Here is a 23065-nt window from a genome sequence, read left to right as displayed (position 1 = left end):
AGTGCGACAGTGGGTCATAAGATTTAAAAATGGCCGAACCAATGTTCACGACGAAGATCGAAGTGGGAGACCCAGCAAAGTGACTGCCGAACTTGTCGAAAAAGTCGATGTTAAAGTCCGTGAAAATCGAAAGTTCACAATAACGGAACTTTCTTTGAGTTTTCCCCAAATTTCGCGAAGTTTGTTGCACGAAATCATCAACGAAAAGCTTGGTTACCACAAGTTTTGTGCAAGATGGATTCCAAAAATCTTGACAGAGGACCACAAAAATCAGCGAATGGCTGCAGCGTTGCACTTTTTGGACGCCTACAATAAGGATGGTGACTCTTTACTCGATCGCATCGTTACTGGTGACGAAACATGGGTGAAACACGTGAACTGTGAAACGAAATTGCAATCAATGCAGTGGGGGCACACAGGTTCTCCCCAAAAACCCAAGAAATGCATGCAAACAATGTCGGCAAGGAAGATGATGGCGACTGTTTTTTGGGACAGAAAAGGTGTGATTTTGGTGGACTTCCTGGAAAGAGGCACTACAATAAACGCTCAAAGGTATTGCCAAACTCTGCAAAACCTCAGAAGAGCAATTCAAAACAAGCGCAGAGGAATGTTGAGCTCTAAGATCTTGTTGATTCACGACAACGCCCGGCCCCACACGGCAAATGTCACGCGTGAAGTTCTTGAATCTTTTCAGTGGGAGTTGTTTCCTCATCCGCCGTACAGTCCCGACCTGGCACCGAGCGACTTCCACCTATTCCCAGCAATGAAGAAGTGGCTGGCTATGCAGCGTTTTGATGACGACGAACAGCTGCAAGAAGAGGTAACGAAGTGGTTGAAGTCGCAGGCGGCCGAATTTTTCGACAAAGGAATTTCCAAGCTCGTACATCGCTACGATAAATGCCTTAATTTGAATGGTGACTATGTCGAAAAGTAGTATTTGTGTGTGGCTTTCATCTGTATATAATAAAATTTGTTTCCTATACTTTGTTGATTTTTTATTCCAAAACGTAATCTACTTTCTGGATAGCCCTCGTACATGCAGTGAGGAGGAAGAATTGTGCCTTTTTTACGTTTCTTTCTCTTTTTTTTTTAATATCGAATGCAATATATATATATATATATATATATATATATATATATATATAGATATATAGATATATAGATAGATAGATATAGATAGATAGATACATATAGATATATATATAATATTACATGTTTGTATATTCTATACAAAAACTAATCAAAATAATCGTATTCTTCTCCGTCAACAGATGGTCTAAAACCGACATAAATGTTTTTCACTTCAGGGAATGTTTCACGGATTTTCTTTACCACACAAGCTGGTATCACTTTTCGTACTTTTTTCCCTAGTGTGTTCCATGAATTGACCCAGTACGCTAACTGTCGGTAAGCTACAAATCGCCACATAGCATTTGTGTTCGTTGCCAGCTTATTTTTCACAATTCTATCTTTGGTGTTTATTATCATGAATTGTCTGGCGGTATTTAGAGTATCAATATTTAAAATAACACTAGCAAAGTTTTCGTGTAATGTTATACACTCAACACTTCCTCTGACATTATTTATTGGCTCGCTCTCAACACAACACGTATTTTCTTCTTCGGTAGCCATATGAGAGCAACATCTGCAACTGCACCAGTCCAAATTTTTGTGACGACCACGAAAAGAATCATTTTCATTTGTTTTTCTTTCTCCGCTGCCACTAGCTCGAGGTTCGAACTGATAAGGTCTGAAGGTATCAGTCATCGCAAGCAGTTCTGAAAAAGGAAACCAAATTTTAGAACGTGCCAATGCACTGGACCACTCACGAACTAAACGCTTGGCACTGTCTATATGGAAGCTCACTCTCGCAGTTGACCACCGATGACGTCATCACAAAATCTTTTTTCCTCTGTTACTCGCTAACGACTGAACGTATCGGAATCAAACAAACACCATTCCTTTTAGAATTTTCAACTCTACAAATGGAAATAATTTGTAAAAAATGCATTTCTAAGTCGAACTGCTCCTTTAAAAAATACCCAAAATTACGATAAAATTTCCCATATACAGTATGTCACATTCGTATTCGTACACATGGTGATCGTAAAGAAAATAGAGCGGTACGCATAAACAAATGAAGGAAATGTATTTCTGCTTGAACGTAAATACTTCTGAAATATTTATTTGTTGTTACAGATACAAAGAAACAACCTGCAAATCGATATTATATATAATAAGTGCGTAATTAAATTAAAATGTGCAATATTTCGCCACATTGTTATTCGTACAGTTAGATATAAACATTGCATGTAAGAAAGAATTATATGAAAAAATAAAATAACTAATACTTTGTAGCGTAGCCTTTAGTTTTAATAACTGCCATACATCGCCGCTGCATAGAATTGACAAGAGTGGTACACGTGGCAGGGCTGATCCTGCCCTATTCTTCCGTCACCACCCATTCTAAGCCTCCTTTTAACGAAACGTTTTTATTGTGAACACTAGGTTTCAGATTAGCCCAAAAATGTTCAATAGGATTAGAGTCAGCGGATTGGGGAGGGGTGTGCAATTGTTTGGGCACATTCGAAATTAACCACTCCCTATTTATACCTCCCGTATGTTTGGGATCGTGATCATGTTCGAACATATAAGTTGGTAGCATGCCCAATTTTTCTGCACTTTGCTTAACATTGTTCCGAAGAATATCGAATTACATAACTTTGTCCATTGTACCATAAATAAACTGAATTTTACCAACCTCTTTTGCCGACATGCACCCCAAAGCATAATAGAACCACCTTCATGTTTTATGGTGGGTATCGTATTTACAACATTGCTGTCCGAATTGGGTTTTCGCCACACCCTGTGGGCCTCATCAGACCCAAAGAGATTAATTTTATTCTCATCTGACCATAATACATTGATCCAAAATTCCTGGCTCTTGTTAACATGTTCTTTTGCAAACTGAAGTCGTAACATATAGTTCTTACGACTTATGAATGGCCTCTTCGAGGTATTCGACCATGGTAGCAGTATTTGTGGAGCACTCGACGAATCGTCTCAATGTTTACTTTCTTACCAGTAGCACATTCTATTATATTTTGGACTTTTGGAGCACTTAGCCGGGGATTTGCTTTCACCTGTCGCACAGTCACTCTCTCCTCCTTCTCATTTAACTTTTTCTTCGTCGGATTTCTTGGTTTATTTCTCACTGAACCACTATACTTAATCTTGTTTACTGTATATTGAACTGTTGTGTGCCTTTTTCCTATTAATTGTCCTATTTTCCTTAACGACCATTCTCTTAATGCTAGCTTTATGATTGTCTCTTTGACTTTCTCTCCGAGCTGTTTATTCTTCCCTATTTTTGAAAGGTTTATCTACCAATATACACCACGTTTAACACCAGCAGTTGATATGTCCTTTTTGTGTACGTCACATAGCTATGCTCGTGTTCTACTGCTGTTTTCTTTCCTTTTTAGCCTATAAAATGTAAACCTGTGTAAAAGTGTACGAATAACAATGTGGCGTAAATTCGGGAGTTCTCACATGTTTTCTTTCCTGCCTTTCTATGGTGTACTTATTTTGGCCCCTTTCTACACTGGATATGTCTATCATGGTTCTACCTCACTCCTCCAGCAATCTGCTGTCAATTTTACTACCAGTATGTTTCGTAGGTAGTGATTTTCTTTTAAATTAAGGTGTGTACGAATAAGAATGTGACATACTGTATACGCGTCCTCGGATTTTCGGATAAAAATTAATCACAATTTTGTTTTTTAGGTCCCAAATAGTGTTTCCAGAAAATTTGAGACCACGAAATCTTCAAAGGGGTGCCCAAAATTACGATAGAATTTACCGTATATGGGCAGAATACATAAACGGGTCCTCGGATTTTCGGTTCAAGATTGTTCACAATCTATTCCTTAGGTACCAAATATGGCTTCCTGAAAAATTCAGACCGCGGAAAGTTCAAAAAGGTGTCAAAATTACGATAGAATTGACCATACTTGGGGACAGAAATGGTGGATTGGGGAATTAAAAACATCAGTCATGAAAATAACGATCTTTTTGATCACTTTTTCCATCCCCATGACCCAAGAACCTCTTTAAACTATTTACGAATGACAAAGTGAGGGTGCCAATCAGTAAGGTTCGCCGGAAACACCCACAGAGTTCACAACTCCTACAGGTCGTACTTTCAATATAAGTGTCAAACTTAGTACACAAATTAGTCAACTACTTACCTCACTGGTGTCTTAAAAGCAGCGGTATCGGCAGAAAAGAAATAACAGACGACTATCGCTTTTTGTACAAGATATGAGTCAAAAAATATGCACACTTTACCCATTTAACATTACTTTCGTGCTATTTTGACTTTTGCTACAAAGTTTATATTCACTCCAATTGCGCTTCATGATATTAAGTCCTACTGAAGAAAACCCTTATAACACAGAAACTTTTCCCGTCTCAGTGATGCAAATTTTACCCATTTGTTACTGCATAACTATAGTCTATTATGTGTAAATTTGGGATTTTTCACGTCTGTCCTTCCTGAGATATTAGATGTGATAATACACGATTTTCGAAAATTCGCGATGTTTAAAAATTTCCAAAAAAAAAAAAAAAGAAAGAAAGAAAGAAAGAAAAACAAGTATATAGTTCTCAGATCTGAAACTTGTTTAGGAGACTCTGTTATCTAAGTGAATATGTAGATAAAGAACTGAAGGTAAGTGTCATTTATTTCGTTTCAAAATGTACATTCCAAAATTGCAATTTCTAGGTTCCCACTTCAATTTTGAGAGCTTCTTTTCTTGACGTTCTGAAGCACGTATAAATGCGCACAAAGCATAAAATATTGTCCATTATCTTTCATATGTTTTTTGTTTGAACTCACTATCTTTAAAACCTAAAACGTGACAGCGTATAACGGAATTTACTAAAAAGTACAAAATGTGTTCAGGCGCCTATAAAAAATGGCCGCTACGACAAAACCTACGCGGTTAAAAAATAAATCAATACCCGTTTTCAACTCCCTAAATGTGGTACACTCCGCATCAAAAAAATTGCGACAGCTAACGCCGTGCAGCTAGGCCACCCAATATACACTTTCTTATCCCATAATCGTGTCTGGTAAAGAGACTCCCTCTCTCTTCTCCTTTCTTCTCTCCCATACTAAAATTAGCTAACAACATGAACGCAAATCTAATTTCAAACTACACATGTATTAGTATCGATAAAATGAAATAACAAAACCGAGATGAATCAAGATTCGTAAGTTTATTTAGGGAGAAACTCAAACACACACAATGAAAAATTGAAACCAATGGATCTCTATTACACAGAGGTTCAGAAATGTGGCAGAGAGAGAGAGAGAGAGAGAAGACGAGGGAAGAAGAAAAGAAAAGGGAGAACAGATAAAAATGTGGAATTTTAAACTTAGTAAGAAAAAAACTTAACATTATAAAGTTCCGTTACCAGAAATCCAACAGTAATATAGAAATAAAATGTGTTTTTATATATTTTTCCAAGACTAGTCGAATATATAGAGGATGTTTGAAATATTCATTAAGTCTCTTTCATAAATGATAGCATACTCAATTTCGAGTAGAACTGTAGGTCTCACAGACACATCTAAGATAATGCCAACAGTTTAACACATGCTTTGTTTTCGCGTGTATCGGTTGTAAATTCGGTAGTGTTCATTGGACGTACCGATGCAAACTAAATTCTAATAAACCCAGTAGCTAGTGTAGGTCATATCTTCCATTCCAGACTCCTAATGCAAAGTGAACAAGAAAAAAGAAGAAAAAGGAAGAAAGAAAGAAAGTTAAAATTGAATGAGTGCTATTTTACTGGTAAATTTTTATCAAAAATATCCTATATTAAGAGTCCAAACCGTATCATAATGAAAAGTGGAAAAAAAATGTTACAAATGTTCAAATGGAAAATTAGATGTTCCTTATATATAATACAGACCTTGAATGTTTCAAATTTCAACGTCAATAGAACACATTGAATTATAAGATGGAAACAAATTTGTGTCGAACTAGTATAAATATTTTTTTTTCAAATAACCAAAGAGGTTTCCATTTTGTACTCTTTTCCGAAGATTTATCTCTTCCGAACATCCAGCATCTCTTTCATCTCTTGCGGATATTACGTTGTAATTTGCACATATAGAATGAACACGCTAGAGCTCAAACGGATGTTGTTGGTTAGCTTATGGACCCCCACTCGGTCAAGGATTCAAACCGGTAGTGACCCGGTAATTCGACTGACACTCGGTAACGCAGATGATAAAAAATATTTTGCTTATTTCCTTGCGTTCAAACAGTATTTCTTTCAGATATGACCATAACTAGAAACGTTATGCCCAGAGCACGAAAAACTCGACGCTGAAGTTGCCAGTTAATTACATTTTCCAGACCAGGTCTATCGGTGTCTTGCTCCGTTTTAACTTTGGAACAGGCGCATGCACATGAAGTTCGAGTGTACGTGAAAGAGATCTGGAGAAGTGAAAGATGCAACAACAGGATAGGGAAACGTCAAGAAAGAGAGATATAGATAGATAGAGAGAGAGAGGGGGGAAGAATATAAATATCATTTTTAACATAAGAACATATTTATCATTACAGCGTATGATGAAGAACGCACACACTGTTTATTCAAATTCTCTCCAGATGCTTTGAAAGTTCTCCAACAGAAGATAAGTCACTGTTTGTAGCCATTATTTTATGCGAAAAAGTTATACTACCTGACGGGGATCGAACCAGATTTTTCGTTTGGAAGTCTGGTATTTTACCACTACACCACCGATTGCTTTACCCAAACTTTGTTCAACAAATGCTGTAATATTTCTTTCTGAGAGCGTTAACACGAAAAGTGTTTACTGTAGATGAATGAAGTGTTTCGAATGTCCTGGTAAATCCTTTACCCTCTCGCAACCAACATTCGTAAATCGTCTCTATCATGATAAAGGTGTTTACTTCCACATTTTTAAGCATTGTATGTCGAATATAATAAATCGATTCTTCACTATCACTTTGTAAAGAATGCAACTTTGGCGTGAACAGAATTTGAACCTATGCCGGACAGCTTTATTAATAATAAGTCCATTACGTTACCGCCACACTACCATGCCACCTGAAACTACAATCAAAAATATTACTTACTTTAATCTTGATCTTTGAAACGATCAAACTTCTTCCTGTAAGGTTATTTGCACCTAACGAAATTCATTTATTCGACGACCTGGGAAGAAATTAGTGCTTACTAATAAAGGAAACCACATTCAATCCAGGAAAAAATACAGAAATAAAAACATCATGCTGTAATTTCGCCGTGGAAATTCAAAAGTACGCGAATAATAATAATAATAATAATAATAATAATAATAATAATAACCTATATTATAAAATTGAAACTGACTGTGATTTATAGTCTCTTGAACCACCCGACAGATCTCGATCAAATATTCAACATTGATAATGTTCGTATCTGGGAGTATTTTTTTATCTATTCGTTTTGATGTTGTTACTTAGGGGAGGGGGAGGATGGATAAATATAAAAATAAAGAAAACTTAATAAGTCTTGAATCAAACGACCAATCTGGATGAAATTTTGAACATAGATTACGTTTGTGCGTGAAATTCTTTTAATCATTTCACTTTGATGTTGGAATGTAGTGAAGGGGGAAGACGGGGAGATATACAAAAATCAATGTAAATAAAATAAAAGTCACTATGTTAATGAGTTAATAAGTCGAACTACCGCACAGATCTACATCAGATTTTCAACATGGATGAAGTTCGAGCCTGGAGTGGTTTTCATCGTACCACTTTGACGGTAAACCTTATGGGAGGGGAAGGGAAAGATATATAAAAATAAATAAAACTTAATAAGTCTTCAACCACGCAACCTATCACGATCAAATTTTTAACATAGATGAGGTTTGGGCTTGGTATGGTTTTTCCTCATATCATTTTATGGTGTAACTAAAGAAAGGGGGAAAGATAGCAACATTTATAAGAGAACGAAAAATGACCAATATTAGTATCGAATCTGTAATATTTGGTGTCGTTGAGATGCACAGTGACACATCTGATCTCGTTTAAATCCAAATTCAGCCCGCAACACAGAGGAAGGGGAGACATAAAAATGATCGAAATAACCAATATCATTGTGGAATTCATAGTTTTCCGGGTGGCTGAGATGAACAATGACACTGAAGATGCCGTGCTCCGCAACATGGGAAGGGGAGGGGTTATATAAAACTCATAAAAAATGACCGATATCAAAGAGCGTTTTAATAATAGTAAAAAGTGACTGAATAACTGAGAATATTATTTTTTCTCAATTTAGCCCAACAAAGCGGCCAATTGATGCTAGAAATAATAATAATAATAATAATAATTATTATTATTATTATTATTATTACTATTGGCGTACTTTTGAACTTACAGGGCGAAAGTAATTCAAAATATGTTTATATTTCTGTAATATTTCGTGAATAATATGTTGTTTCCCTTATTAGTGGGCACTAATTTCTCTCCAGGTCGTCGAATAAATGAACTTCGTTGTGCACTTAAGTCCAAATAACCTTACAGGAAGAAGCTTGATCGTTCGAAAGATTAAAACTTAACTAAGTAATATTTGGCTTCTAGTTTCAGGTGGCATGATAGTGTGGCGGTAACGTAATGGACTTATTATTAATAAAGCTGTCCAGCATAGGTTCAAATCCTGTTCACGCCAAAGTTGCATTCTTTACAAAGTGATAGTGAAGAATGGATTTATCATATTCGACATACAATGCTTAAGAATGTGGAAGTAAACACCTTTATCATGATAGGGACGATTTACGAATGTTCGTTGGGAAGGGGTAAGGGATTTACCAGGACATTCGAAACACTTCATTAATCTGCAGTAAACACTTTTCGTGTTATCGTTCTCAGAAAGAAATATTACAGCATATGTTGAACAAAGTTTGGGTAAAGATATCGGTGGTGTAGTGGTAAAATACCAGACTTCCAAGCAGAAAATCTGGGTTCGATTCCCCGTCAGGTAGTATAACTTTTTCGCATAAAATAATGGCTGCAAACAGTGATTTATCTTCTGTTGGAGAACTTACAAAGCGTCCCTGGAGAGAATTGGAATAAACAGTGTGTGCGTTCTTCATCATACGCTGTAATGATAAATATGTTTCATATTTATATTTGTCTCCCCTCTCTCTTTGTTGATGTTTCCCTATCCTGTCGTTGCATCATTCACTTCTCCCCCTCTCTCTCATGTACACTCCAACTTCATGTGCGTGTGCATGTTCCAAAGTTAAAACGGAGCAAGACACCGGTAGACCTGGTCTGGAAAATTTAATTAACTACCGACTTCAGCATCGAGTTTTTCGTGCTCTGGGCATAACATCTCTAGTCGTGGTCATCTCTGAGGGAAATACTGTTTGAACGCAAGGGAATAAGCAAAATATTTTTTATCATCTACGTTACCGAGTGTCAGTCGAATTAGCGGGTCACTACCGGTTTGAATTCTCGACCGAGTGGTAGTCCATAAGCTAACCAACATCATCCGATTGACGCTATCATCCGTTTGAGCTCTAGCGTGTTCATTCTATCTGTGCAAATTACAACGTTATATCCGCAAGAGATGAAAGTGATGCTGGATGTTTGAAAGAGATAAATCTTCGGAAAAGATTACAAAATGGAAACCTCTTTGGCTATTTGAAAACAAAATTTTATTTATACTAGTTCGACGCAAATTTGTTTCCATCTTATAATTCAATGTGTTCTATTCACGTTGAAATTTGAAACATTCAAGGTCTGTACGTATTATATATAAGGAACATCTAATTTTCCATTTGAACATTTGTAACTTTTCATCATGATACGGTTTGGATTTTAATATAGGATATTTCTGATAAAAAATTACCAGTAAAATAGCACTCATTCAATTTTATCTTTCTTTCTTTCTTCCTTTTTGTTTTTTTTTTCTTGTTCACTTTGCATTAGTAGTCTGGAATGGAAGATATGACCTACGCTACCTACTGGGTTTATTAGAATCTAGTTTGCATCGATACGTCCAACGAACACTACCGAATTTACAACTGAACCACGCGGAAACAAAGCATGTGTTAACTATTGAGCTCAAATTCTAACTTTTTACGCGTATATCTCCGCAACTGTTGCGATCGAGGATGTATCCCTTTTCGTGTTATGTTCTTATGGGACATGGTATCCAACGGCCATAGTCTCGACTGGAAGTCAGAGTTACACTTGGATAGGTTCCCTCGTTAGATGTGTCTGTGAGATCTACTATTCTACTCGAAATTGAGTATGCTATTATTTATGAAAGAGACTTAATGTGTTTTTCAAGCATCCTCTATATATTCAAACAGCCCTGAAAAAATTATACAAAAACAAACGTTATTTCTATATTACTGTTGGATTTCTGGTAACGGAACTTTATAATGTTAAGTTCTTTTCTTACTAAGTTAAAATTCCACGTTTTTATCTGTTCTCCCTTTTCTTCTTCTCTCGCCTTCTCTCTCTCTCTCTCTCTCCCTCATTTCTGAACCTCTGTGTAATAGAGATCCATTGGTTTCAATTTTTCATTGTGTGTGTTTCACTTTCTCCCTAAGTAAACCTATGAATGTTGTTTCGTCTCGGTTTTGTTATTTCATTTTATCGATACTAATACATGTGTAGTTTGAAATTAGAATTGCGTTCATGTTAGCTAATTTTAGTATGGGAGAGAAGAAAGGAGAAGAGAGGGTCTCTTTACCAGACACGATTATGGGATAAGAAAGTGTATATTAGGTGGCCTAGCTGCACGGCGTTAGCTGTCGCTATTTTTTTGATGCCGAGTGTACAAACTTAAGTTTAAAAAATATTAAAGAAACTAATCTTTGTGTGTAACGAGTGTGTTATATGAGTCGCAGTGATAGCACCATTTTTTCGAATGGGGGGGAGGATTGATACACTTTGAAGCACAAAGTACAGACGTGGACAAATTATTTGCAATTTTTTGAAATTCATGCAAATTTGTTGATTTATTTTATTTCATAAATTTTGTTAAAGAGAGCTAGTCATTTGTAACACACTACAGGACAGTGTTATTACTGAGCGACATTTATAAGTTGTTTACGATTTTTTACATGGCAGTTGAGTGATGATTTATCTAGTAATCTGATGCAACATGATTACACGTGGTTTCCAGGCGGGGAATGTTTGTATGGAGGAAAATCCCAAGGGACAAGTGAATTCGTCTTCGGAGTAAAATGACTGATAATGTTCAGCTTAAAACCTTTCTTGATAGAAAAGGATTTGCTGGAGCAGTTACTGGTTCATGGGATTCAAGTGTGATTTTGTGTGTTTGCTTGGAGGGGATTCTTTAAATTGTTGTAAATTGTGGTTTTGGAGTAATGGGTACGAGAAAAGATGTGTCGCCAAAGAAACGAGCGATAATTCTGACTCTGTTGAACTTGAAAAGGATGTCCAAGTTAGTGATTAGCTGAAACGTAGGGGCCAGTGCATCATAAGTTACAAGATTTGCACAAAACTTACACCATGAGAATGCATTGTCACCAAAACGTAAGGTGTTTTCGGCCGAAAATCATCCCTATTAGCGTATGCAGACAGACTGCTGTTAAAGGAATCAAGAAAATGTTGCCTAGCAACTTCTACACAACTACAGGGAATGCTCGCAAATGCTTATGTCCATGTTTCATCGAGTGTTGTTCGTTGCCGTTTGTTTGAGAGAGGGCTGGAAGCTAGGCGTTCCAGAAAGTAGCAACAACTGACTCCGGCAATGGTGAAGAAACGATATCAGTGGGCCAGGGATCACCAGGATTTCACTGCAGATGATTGAGAAAAGATGTTTTATTTTTCATGTGAGTGTAATAAGACATCATTTATCATTTAAGTGTAATTTGACATGTTGCAAATATATAGGTTGCCAGTATTTTTGGTTACTGAACGAATTTTAATGTGATTCATGCGGACTGTAGTAATTTTAAAGTCATTGAAATATGGTCATTTATCCACAGGTTGTATTCAGTGATGAGATCATAATTTCTGCAGAAGAGAAGAACTCCCAGTATGTGAGGAGAACCGAAGGTGAAGTCTTTAAGACAGATTATGTAAGACAAAGTGTGAAATCTCCAACACGAGTGATGGTATGAAGCTGCATTAGTGTGAAAGGAACGTGACGTCCCTATGAATAGAAGGGAACATGAACAAAGGGCAGTATCAGAAACTTACCATAGAACATATTTTGCCACAGTTGCGTGAATGGTTTTCATCTGGGGACCCGATTTTTATGCATGATGGTGCGTCGTGCCACAAGGCTAAGGATATTTTCAAGTCTTTGGGGAAGAAAGGCGTCCTAGTCCTTCCGTGGCCTGGGAACAGCCCAAATATGGACGACAGAGTCTCTGTTAGCCTTCATGAAGAAAAAAGTTACGAAGCAGCATCCAACTTTAGAAAGCAGCTAACAGAAGTGGTGAATAATGTATGGCACGGTGATCCAGAAAATAAAGAACTGTTGCTGTACGTTAACAAACCAGATGCCAAAACGAATGCAAGCACAATGTCAAGTCGAGGGTTTCCATACTCTTACGCTTGCGGATTCGGAAGGAATGCTTTCGTCGTCGTTTTGAAGAAAGAAAAGAAACTAATCGTTAATTTAGGAAATATAGCTCACTGGTAGAATTGAGAGGTATCTGAGAAGACGACGAGCGTATTTGATTTGTAGGGCATGTGGGTAGAAATAAAAAAAACAAATATCTAAAAAAGAGAGAGAGTCGAGAGTATGTTTAGGAAGAAAGAAAAGGAAGGTTGTTTGGGCGTTTAGGACCTTGGATGTGTATTCCGTACCTCCGTTCCTAGTCGTCGACTGGTGGTCTCCATGTCTCGGCTTCTGTGTCGAATTGGCGTGGAACTTGGTATAGGTCTCTCCTGCTGTTGCTCACACTCGCTCCTCGTGAACTTTACCGCTCCTCGTGTACTTCACCGCTTCTCGAGTGCTAGTCCCATCTTCCGGGTCCTGGGACGTTTTTATATCAACCAAAGTAGGAAGATGGCCGTCGAAATTACGGAAAATCATCCAAAGTACGCACGTGTAAAGATTCAGGAAAGTGCAAGGTAAATGGAATTCTCGACTTATTTAATAATTTGTCAACAGTTACAGAACGCTTTGGTTACATCAGATTACATAAGTTACATAAATTTACCAAGAATGAAGAATGAGGAATCGTCTACTAAAGAGAATTTTGAAATGTTAGCTGACTGTCTTATTATTCCAAGTTGTGTCTGTCTCTCATCATTCGCAGAAAATAAAGAGAAAAAAAGTTTAAAAAAAAATGAAATCGTTCTTAAATCTTGATTTGTTTATATCCTGAATATTAATAATATGAGGGAAATCCAATATCTCTACATTCCCGCCACTAAATCTTACTGAACGACGAAAAGAGGAACGCTGTCGTTTCAGGTCCAATTACTTATTGAACGCACTGTATATATACTTTGTATTATATGAACTTTATGTATGTTATATATACATAAAAAATAATAATTAATCACACATCACTAAAAAAACACTTAAATCACTAGCGTTAACAGATAATAAAATGTAGCACTAAACCAATCAATCAATCAATATTTGAAGAATAAACACACAAGAAAGTTAATTTGTCAATTTGAAAGCATCATCTTTCAATGTCTTGGATAGTTCCTGTCTTTTCTCCCGTATAAATAGTTGACGTAATCGTTAAGATACATAGCAAAAGAAATAGAAGCACATGGTCTTGTTTATAACATTGAACTTGAAACTGTAGAATGCTGAATCGGCAGAGTCTCAGCTGCAAGATTATCTAGGCCAGCTTGGTCGTTGACCATATGCAAAGAACGTAGTGAAGTTGAAATAGCTGTCACCAGATGGCAGATGTTATCGGCTTGACTGGATGGATGACGCTGGGCGTGATAGGGTATGACTGTGAGCTGCTTGAAGATGTATAATTCATTTATATTAACGATGGTTTGTGAAGAAAAAAAAGTTTTTTGACGAGTGATAAGGTGAGTATTCCATGCATCAAAAAAAAAAAAAAAAAAATGTGTAAACAAAAAGTGAGAGAAAAAAAAAAGTTCAGCAACGTATCATTCCTTGCGTCGGTTGGTGGGCAAATTGTGAGATTCGAATTTGAGCCCTGAGATCTCTTGATATCCGTAAACCCTCTTCTTCTTAGTGGTGTTATGCTGCATTGAGGTACGGAAAGGGGTTGTGGGGAGATAAATTGAAAAAAAAAATAATAAAGGGAAAAAAGGAATAATGATTGAAGTTATCGGAAACATGTGATCTGTATATGTGTATCTAGGATGAAAATTAAGAAAGGGTGTGTATCAGAAGGGACAAAAAGTGAAAGTATAGATGTTATAAAGAAATAGGAATTGTAGCGAAAATTTGGCAAAGGAACACAGTTTCTAAGCCGTGGGAAAATGTAAACATGAAAATTTCCAAAATGGCTGCCATGACGCTATGAGGGAGGGATGGGAGTTTTCGCAAAGGCTCTCAGTATAGTAATGGCCGATGTTTGTTTACAAACAGAAGGATAGGAGCAAAACGAATGACAAGTTATAATGGCTGTTTTTAATTTGGGGGGGGGGGCACAAGAGTTCAAAAACAAGGATAATGATATTGGGAAAGTAAGATTTGATTAAGATAACTATTATTAGGCTTTTGAAAGGCGATTTCAAAGTCAAGGTACCTAAGCGTGAATCCAGTGGCGTCTCGGGGGGTTGGGTTTATAAAATAGTTGAATTGTGGAGAAGATTTGAAAATAAGGAAAATTAGAGTGAAATGCGGTAAAGTTATTATCCGAAGACTTACTTCCGATGAGAAACAGGGTTGGCAACTCAGGTAAGAATATCAAGGTATCGTAAAAAAAAATCAGGGAAGATAAATAAAGGAAGTGTCGTTATTTGAGGACTGTGAGGGTGGTTTTTATGAAAGTCTGAGGGTGATCGTAGTATTTCAGTAGAGGTGGGTAGGAGGCATCAGTAAAATTGGGACAATAGAAAAACATTAAAAAAAGAAGAAAAAGAAAAAAATGAAAATGAAATCTTTAAGTTTTACGTCCCACGGTTATGCCGGTTAGGCTAAAGGAGACGGTGATGATGAGAGATGAGTGAAATGGTGGAATGAAGAAAGTGGGAGGAAACGGGAGAACCCCGAGAAAACCCACGAGCACGGTGTTTGTCCACCACAAAGTTCACTTGGCGGGGGCTGGGATCGAACCCGGGACCCCAGAAGAAAAAGAAGGAATTAGTATTAGTATAAGTACTTCATATTCATGATCTGACCAAATGCCCAAAATATCTAAACAATTTCCTATTAAAATCTTAAATACAATTTCCTTAATATCATACTCTAAAGGGGCCGGGGGGCTCATTATTTCTAACTTAAACCTAACCCATTTCCTGATTAGGTTGGGAATTTAAGGTAACTAGAGGTTGGATTGGGTTTTATCGCCCAATACTCGATTGTGTTAGTAAAATTATGTTGGAAATAAAAATTGTGTGTGTGTGGGGGGGGGGGGAAGAAGGTCCTTGACCTAAAATTACCTCCAAAACTTTTGGCCCTCTACCCCCCTCCCCTTACAGAATTATCGTATCGTACGTGCTCAAAATTGAATATTTTTTAAATTTTGGTGGGGGTGGTCGAAAAAGTTTGAAAGTTTCACAGATTGTAGATACTATCTACATCTAAATGTGCAATTGTTTTTCAAAACCATCGATGCGTATTTTCTTTATTTTTTTGCGTGTTGAAAATTTCAAAAAAATTGTAGAAGCAATTTTTGGAGGGACAGTCGCTGATTTTTTGGTTAAAAAATTTGTTATACCCTTAATTACAACATATATTTTTCCGGGGCCTGAAAGTGATGGCAACATTGTCAAAAAGATGTAAAACTGAAAACAAACGTGTTTTTCGCGCAATTTTCTCACTGAGGGCCCCTGTAAACAATCCTTTTCCAGAGTACACAATTTTCCTTTCTCTTGCGTCCCTTCCGGTTCTAACGTTCTTCGATTGTGTCCATTTCGTTATAGGAATACCAAATATATCTCCGTAACAGCAAGGTCGACGATCCTGGGGGTCCGAGGGGGCCCGGGCCCTCCAAAGCTCATGTGGGCCCCGTATTGTATTTAAGAATATACAATATTTGGCATAATTTGAATGCAATTTGTCTTAAAATTCTCATATATGCCTTCTACATCTGAATGGGGCTCCCCAAATTTACAGAGAAATCGGCGCCCTTGCGTAATAGTGATTCCACTGCAACCGACTCTTGCACAAGGAAGTTACACATACCTCGCGTCGGCTCCTGGTATATATCAGTGCTTGCTTCACTGGCCACATACAGAGTGGCGCTTTATATCGGTAGCGCTCTCTACTGCGAGCTGTGTAACTGTTGTGCAAGAGTCGGTTGAAGTGAAAGCACTGTTACGGAGATATATATTTGGTGTTTCTATTCTGAAATTGACACAATCGAAGCAGCCGAAGAACGACAGAAGCGGAAGGGACGCAAGAGAAATGAACATTGTGAACTTTGGCAAAGCATTCTTTGAAGGAGCTCTCAAATTGAGGTCCATAAAATTGTGGGGAAACTATGCGAGAATCACGTTTGTTTTCAGTTGTTTTTTTGTCAATGTTGTCATCACTTTCAGGCCCCGAAAAAAATATATGTTGTACCTAAGGGTATAGCAAATTTTTTAAACAAAAATCAGCGACGTGTGCCACCCAAATTTTCTTCAAAAATTTTTTGAAATTTTATGAACAGGCAAAAAGGTAAAGAAAATATGTATCGATGATTTTGGAAAAAAAATGCACATTTAGATCTAGGTAGTATCTGCAATGTGTGAAATTTTCAAACTTTATCGACCACCTTCACCAAAATTAAAAATATTCAATTTTGAGCACGTATGATACAATAATTCGGGAAGGGGAGGGGGTCAAAAATTTTTTGAGGTAATTGTAGGTCTAGGATAACCTTTTGGGTCAATAGCGATCCAATTTGGATCAAGGGCCGATTTCACTATCTTACTAGGAAAGACTCTACAAGTGGATTTATTTACATTGCAATTTGTGGTAATAAAGAAATTGTCATTAGAAGACATTATTGTAAAAACTAAGTTTTATTACTCGATCTATCTCAAGTCTTAGGATTCTACTATACTTCGCCCCCCCCCCCTACAAAGATCGATATCGAAAATTTAGGATATGGAATATACTTGAATCAACAATCAAAATCTAAATGGGTTCTTTCATTTCCGTACCTAATAGCTGAGGGGAAAGGGTTTGAACCCAAACAAACATTTTAAGAAGAAAAAAATTGTTAAAATAAAAGTAGTTATACTTCCCCTTTAATAGAAAACTATTACTGTAATTTATCTTTTACCTCTGTTTCTGATTATCATCAGAAATCAGCGACAGTACACATACTTTACGTAGTATAGCCCTATACTCTGTAATTTTTCACTACTAAGCAAACCAGAAGGTGAAAATCCTGTGACGTTAAAGCGGAATGTTCTACAAAATAATCATAATTCATTGTTCTTATTTCTGTCAGTAATTTTCACATAGATGCAGAGTCACAAGACTAATAGAACTTGAAAGATTTAATTCCTTTATTCTCTCACAAGTAGACCTCAGCACTTCGCCGTTGCGTTAACAAAAGGAAACAACTACTGTCCTAATGTAGGGTTGAATAGAGGCACTGACAAAAAAAATTTAGCTGCTAATGAGTAGTAGAAGTATGGGAAAACGAAATAGAAACATGAATGTGGGAAAGTCATCTACAATATAATTTGATAGTTGCAAGACCGATATTTTTTCGAAATAGATGGAGGAAGAATAGTTATGACTTCAACTATGTAAATCGAGTTAGGAGGAATGTTTTTATGGCACTCTGGATCATGACCGCCATCTTGAAATTCGCCATATTGGATCGACATCAACGTTTTCAAATGGAAAGAGGGCCATGTGAGGTATTAAATAATGATTTTTCCACCCAATCTCATATACTAATTAGTTTCTCCATATCTAGAACGGTTTACAACTTACAGTTCTTTGAATGTTGAAACTTCGTTGTTTGTAGCAGATAAGAGATAACTATAGTCGCAATGAACATAGCCCCAGAGATAGCATTCTTACAGAACAAAATTACGGCAATGCGAAAAACGCTAGTCCTCAGTATTCATAAAGTGGTTCTGACCTCGCCACTTTGTGTGTACGTTTGTATACACGACTCCAAAAGTGCATTACCACCTGCAATTCTCGTTTTCCTGCAATAGCAGGCAACCCAAAAAGCTCGGCGGTTGGGTTGGTTCCGAATTCGAAAGGCGTTGGACCAAACCTCAATTTTGTTAAAAATATATCAGTGTGGCAAACTGAAAAATAAGGAAATAAAACAAATTGTTAAGAATGACAATTTTATTATCATGACGGAGTTGGATGACATCAAAAGTTACAAAATGATCTTACTTAAGCAGTTCAAAAAAGATGAATGGCAAAAGACACATATCAGAAAAAACATTTCTCTCCTTTTCCCCCCCAAAAAAAGAATTTTAAAAAAGAAAAAGTTACATAAAGTAAAGGTTTAATATAAAAGACTCACCCAAAATTTTGAAAATTGACACGCGAAAGGCAAGAATAACTGAACCCAAGTGAATAAAATTGTGCACAGATATTGCAGACGTAAAAAGTGGGAATACAGGCTTCATATTTTCCTAAAAAAAAACGGTAGGGTGGGGCACGGACCTTTCCAAACCCTTGATCACGAGATATCAAAAATGCTTGTAACAGTATGTCAGATGTGTGTAAAGGACATGAAGAATTGTAACGAAACTTTTTCTATGGACAACACGTAAAAAATAAAGGAATACGAGGTTTTAATGTTCTGCGGAAAACAGTTTTAGGGGGCAAAAGCCCCCACGAAAAATTATGAAATTTGACGTCCGAAAGGTAAGAAGAAGTGAACCGAACTGAATGAAATTCTGCACAGATATTATAATCATAAAATGAGGGAATACGGGTTTCTTATTTTCCTTTAAAAAACGGCTGGGTAGGGCGCGGACTCCTCCAAACATTTGATCATGAAATATCAAAAGTACTAGTAACAAATGTCAGATGGGTGTAAATGACACGAATAATTACAACGAAACTTTTTGTATGGGCAATACGCAGAAAATAAAGGAATACGTTTTTTTATTATTATTTTCTGCTGAAAGACAGTTTTATAGGATAAAAGAACCCACCCCAAAATTTTAAAGTTGACGCGAGAAAGATAAGAAGAAGTGAACCGAAGTGAGTGAAATATTGCAAAGATGTCGTAGGTTTAAAATGAGGAAATACGGGTTTCGTATTTTCCTGCAAAAAAAGGTTCGGTGAGGCACAGACCCCTCCAAACATTTGATCACGAAATATCAAAAGTGCTAGTAACAGTATGTGAGATGTATCTAAAGAACATGAAGAATTGCAACGAAACTTAATGTATGGATAATATGCGAAAAACATACGAATACTGTTTTTTTTTATTTTCTGCGTAAAAATGGTTTTACGGGGAAAAGCACCCACCCAAAATTTTGAAAGTTGACGAACGAAAAGCAAGGACAAGTGAATCGAAATGAATGAACTTGTGCACACATATTGTAGACGTAAAATAAGTGAATACGGGTTTCGTATTTTCGTGGAAAAAACTGTTCGAAAGGGCACGAACCCTTCCAAAGTTTTGATCACGAAATATCAAAAGTACTAGTAACAGTGAGGTGTGTGTAAAGGAAATGAAGAATTGCAACGAAACATTTTGTATGGAAAATAACTATAAAATAAATCAATACGAGTTTCTTATTTCCTGCGGAAAAACTGTTTTAGGGGTCAAAGGCTCCCACCCCAAATTTTGAAAGTTGACACCCGAAAGACAAGAAGAAATGAGCCGAAGTGAATGAAATTTGCACAAGTACTGCAGACGTAAAATGAGGATAAGGGTTTTATATTTTCTTAAAGAAAACAGTTAGGTGGGGCGCCAACCCTCCCAAACGTTTGATAACGAAAAATCAAAAATAATATTAATACTATGTGAGATGTGCGTAAAGGAAATGAAGACTTTCAACGAAACTTTTTGTATGGGAAATGCGCTGAAAACAAAAAATACGGGTTTTTCATTTTTGCGGAAAAATGGTTTTATGGGGCAAAAGGCCCCACCCCAAAATTTTGAAATTTGGCACCGAAAGGGAAGAAAAAGTGAACCGAAGTGAATAAAATTTTGCGCAGATATTGTAGACATAAAATGAGGGTATACGGGTTTCGCATTTACCTAAAAAAAAACGGTTAAGTGTGGCACGGACTCCTTGGAATCTTTGATCACGAAATTTCATAAGCGCTAGTAACAGTATGTCAGGTGTCTGTAAAGGACATGAAGAATTGCAACGAAACATTGTGTATGGAGAATACGCAAAAAGAAAATGAATACTTGTTTCTTATTTTATGCGGAAAAATTATTTTGTGGGCAAAAGAACCCACCCCAAAATTTTGAAAGTTGATGTCCGAAAGGTAAGAAGAATTGAGCCGAAGTGAACGAAATTGTGCACAGATATTGTAGACACAAAATGGGGGAGTATTGGTTTCGTATTTTCCTTGAGAAAATGGAAGCGTGGGGTGCCGACCCCTCCAAACCTTTGATCACGAAATATCGAAAGTACTATTAATAGTATGTCAGATGTGTGTAAAGGACATGAAGAATTCCAAAGAAACATTTCGTATCGACAATACGCAAAAAATAAAGGAATACGGGTTTTTTATGTTCTGCGGGAAAACGGTTTTAAAGGCTATAGCCCCACCCAAACTTTTGAAAGTTGAAGCCCGAAAGGCAAGAAGAAGTGAGCCGAAGTGAATTAAATTGTGCACAGATACTGCAGACGTAAAATGAGGATACGGGTTTCGTATTGTCCTGGGGAAAACGGTTCCGTAGTGCGCCAACCCCTCCAAACCTTTGATCACCAAATATCAAAAGTACTAGTAACAGTATCTGAGATGTGTGTAAAGGACATGAAGAATTGCAACATATCTTTTTGTATGGACAATACGCAAAAAATAAAGGAATACGGGTTTATTATTTTCTGCGGAAAGACTGTTCTATGGGGCAAAAGACCCCATCCCAAAATTTTGAAATTTGACGCCAAAAAGTAAGAAAAAGTAAATGGAAGTGAATGAAATTTTCCACAAATATTGTAGACATAAAACGAGGGAATACGAGTTTCGTATTTACCTAAAAAAAAAACGGTTAGTTGGGGCCCGGACTCTTCTGAACCTTTGATCACGAAATATCAAGAGTGCTAGTAACAGATTGTCAGGTGTGTGTGAAGCCCACCAAGAATTCCAAAGAAACTTTCCGTATGGACAATACGCAAAAAATAAAGGAATACCTTTTTTTATTTTCTGCGGAGAAACAGTTGTAGGGGGCAAAAGAACCCACCCAAAGTTTTGAAAGTTGATGCCCGAAAGGCAAGAAGAAGTGAGGCGAAGTGAATTAAATTGTGCACAGATATTGTAGACATAAAATGAGGGAATACGAGTTTCGTATTTTCCTGGGGAAAATGGTAGCATGGGGCGCCGACCCCTCCAAACCTTTGATCACGAAATATGAAAAGTGCTAGTATGTCAGAGGTGTGTAAAGGACATGAAGAATTGCAACAGAACCTTTTGTATGGACAATACGCAAAAAATAAAGGAATACGGGTTTTTTATGATCTGCGGGAAAACGGTTTTAGGCGGCAAGAGACCCACCCAAAATTTTAAAAGTTGACGCCCGAAAAACGCGAAGAAGTGAACCAAATTGAATCAAATATTGCACAGATATTGTAGGTTTAAATTGAGCTCAAACGGGTTTCGTATTTTCCTGAGAAAAACGGTTAGGAGGCTTGGATCCCTCCAAACCTTTGTTCACGAAATATAAAAAATGCTGGTAACAGTATGTTATATGTGTGTAAAGGCCACGAAGAATTCCAACGAAACTTTTTGTATGGACAAATACGCAAAAAAATAAAGGAATGCTTTTTTATTTTCTGCAGAAAAACAGTTTTATGGGGCAAAAGAACCCACACCAAACTTTTGAAAGTTGACTCCCGAAAGGTACATGTTGTCTCAAAGGTCGAGGGCATTCTTTATTGCTATTTTAAGGAAAAAATTTTCTAAGTCCAGCTTCGGGTATCTTCGGGAAAAAGTAAACCAGGTTCGAACCTCGAAGTCAACCTTTGCAATCGGGAGAAATTTTGCAGATGTGTTTTTCTTCTTTTAAATATAATAAGACTTGTTATTAATTGTATAAAAAAGCAACATTGATTGAAATACTTAATAATTCAATATTTCGAAACTTTGTATTAATATCAGCACATGCCTGTTTGTCATTTAGCTCTCCATACGTAATGAAACATTTAGATACATAAACGAATCTTTCCATATGTGAAAGAATGCAAAAAATTAAGACATAGAACACAATTCTCGTCTGAGTACTAAAATAAAAGTCAAAATGGAACAAAAACAGCGTTTGCAGTGGATATGAATCAGAGCCCTGCATGGGCTGGGCGTGTCCTGTTCGGCCCGGACACAAATGCTATAGGGCCGAACCGGGCGCACGTATTTCCGGGTTGGAACCGGGCACTCAAGGACGGATTTGAAACTATTGTTGTCATTTTTTCCCTTAAATGTCCTCCACTACCCCTGCCTTTGCCGTGTTCGTACGGTCTTACTGTCAGTCTATGTTAATCGTAGTGTGTTTGGGAAACTGACTCTTTATTCAAGACTGCAAAGTACTGTAATACTACTAATATTACTACTACTTCTATTATTACTACTACGACCACAGTTAATACTACTATAACTGCTACGATTTCGCGTCAGAGTTGACATGTCTGGTGGTACAGAATTTACGTTCTAAGTACAGTATTTTATAACAAGACTTGTCAAACAGGGTGATATATCCCTATTTTCATTTTAACCATTTTTG

The 23065-nt window shown here is 36.9% G+C and overlaps 1 long non-coding RNA gene across 2 annotated transcripts in view; it reads left to right on the top strand.

Annotated features, from left to right (window-relative positions):
• The window catches only part of LOC145686324 (uncharacterized), an 87315-nt gene that overhangs the window by 16970 nt on the left and 47280 nt on the right, over nucleotides 1–23065 (top strand). Inside the window, exon 1 of one of the 2 annotated variants that reach the window (XR_014131587.1) lies at nucleotides 13975–14084. The exons of the other annotated variant lie outside the window; for it this stretch is intronic. This is a non-coding gene — a long non-coding RNA (uncharacterized LOC145686324). Of the gene's footprint in view, nucleotides 1–13974; nucleotides 14085–23065 lie in introns of those variants that run through there. 2 annotated transcript variants of the gene reach the window in all.

The sequence above is a fragment of the Thermobia domestica genome, chromosome 5 (assembly GCF_964235325.1).
Source record: "Thermobia domestica chromosome 5, izTheDome1.hap1.1, whole genome shotgun sequence".
NCBI lineage: Eukaryota > Metazoa > Arthropoda > Insecta > Zygentoma > Lepismatidae > Thermobia > Thermobia domestica.
The sequence above is the reverse complement of the archived record's forward strand: the minus strand, read 5'-3'. Positions and strand labels throughout refer to the sequence as shown.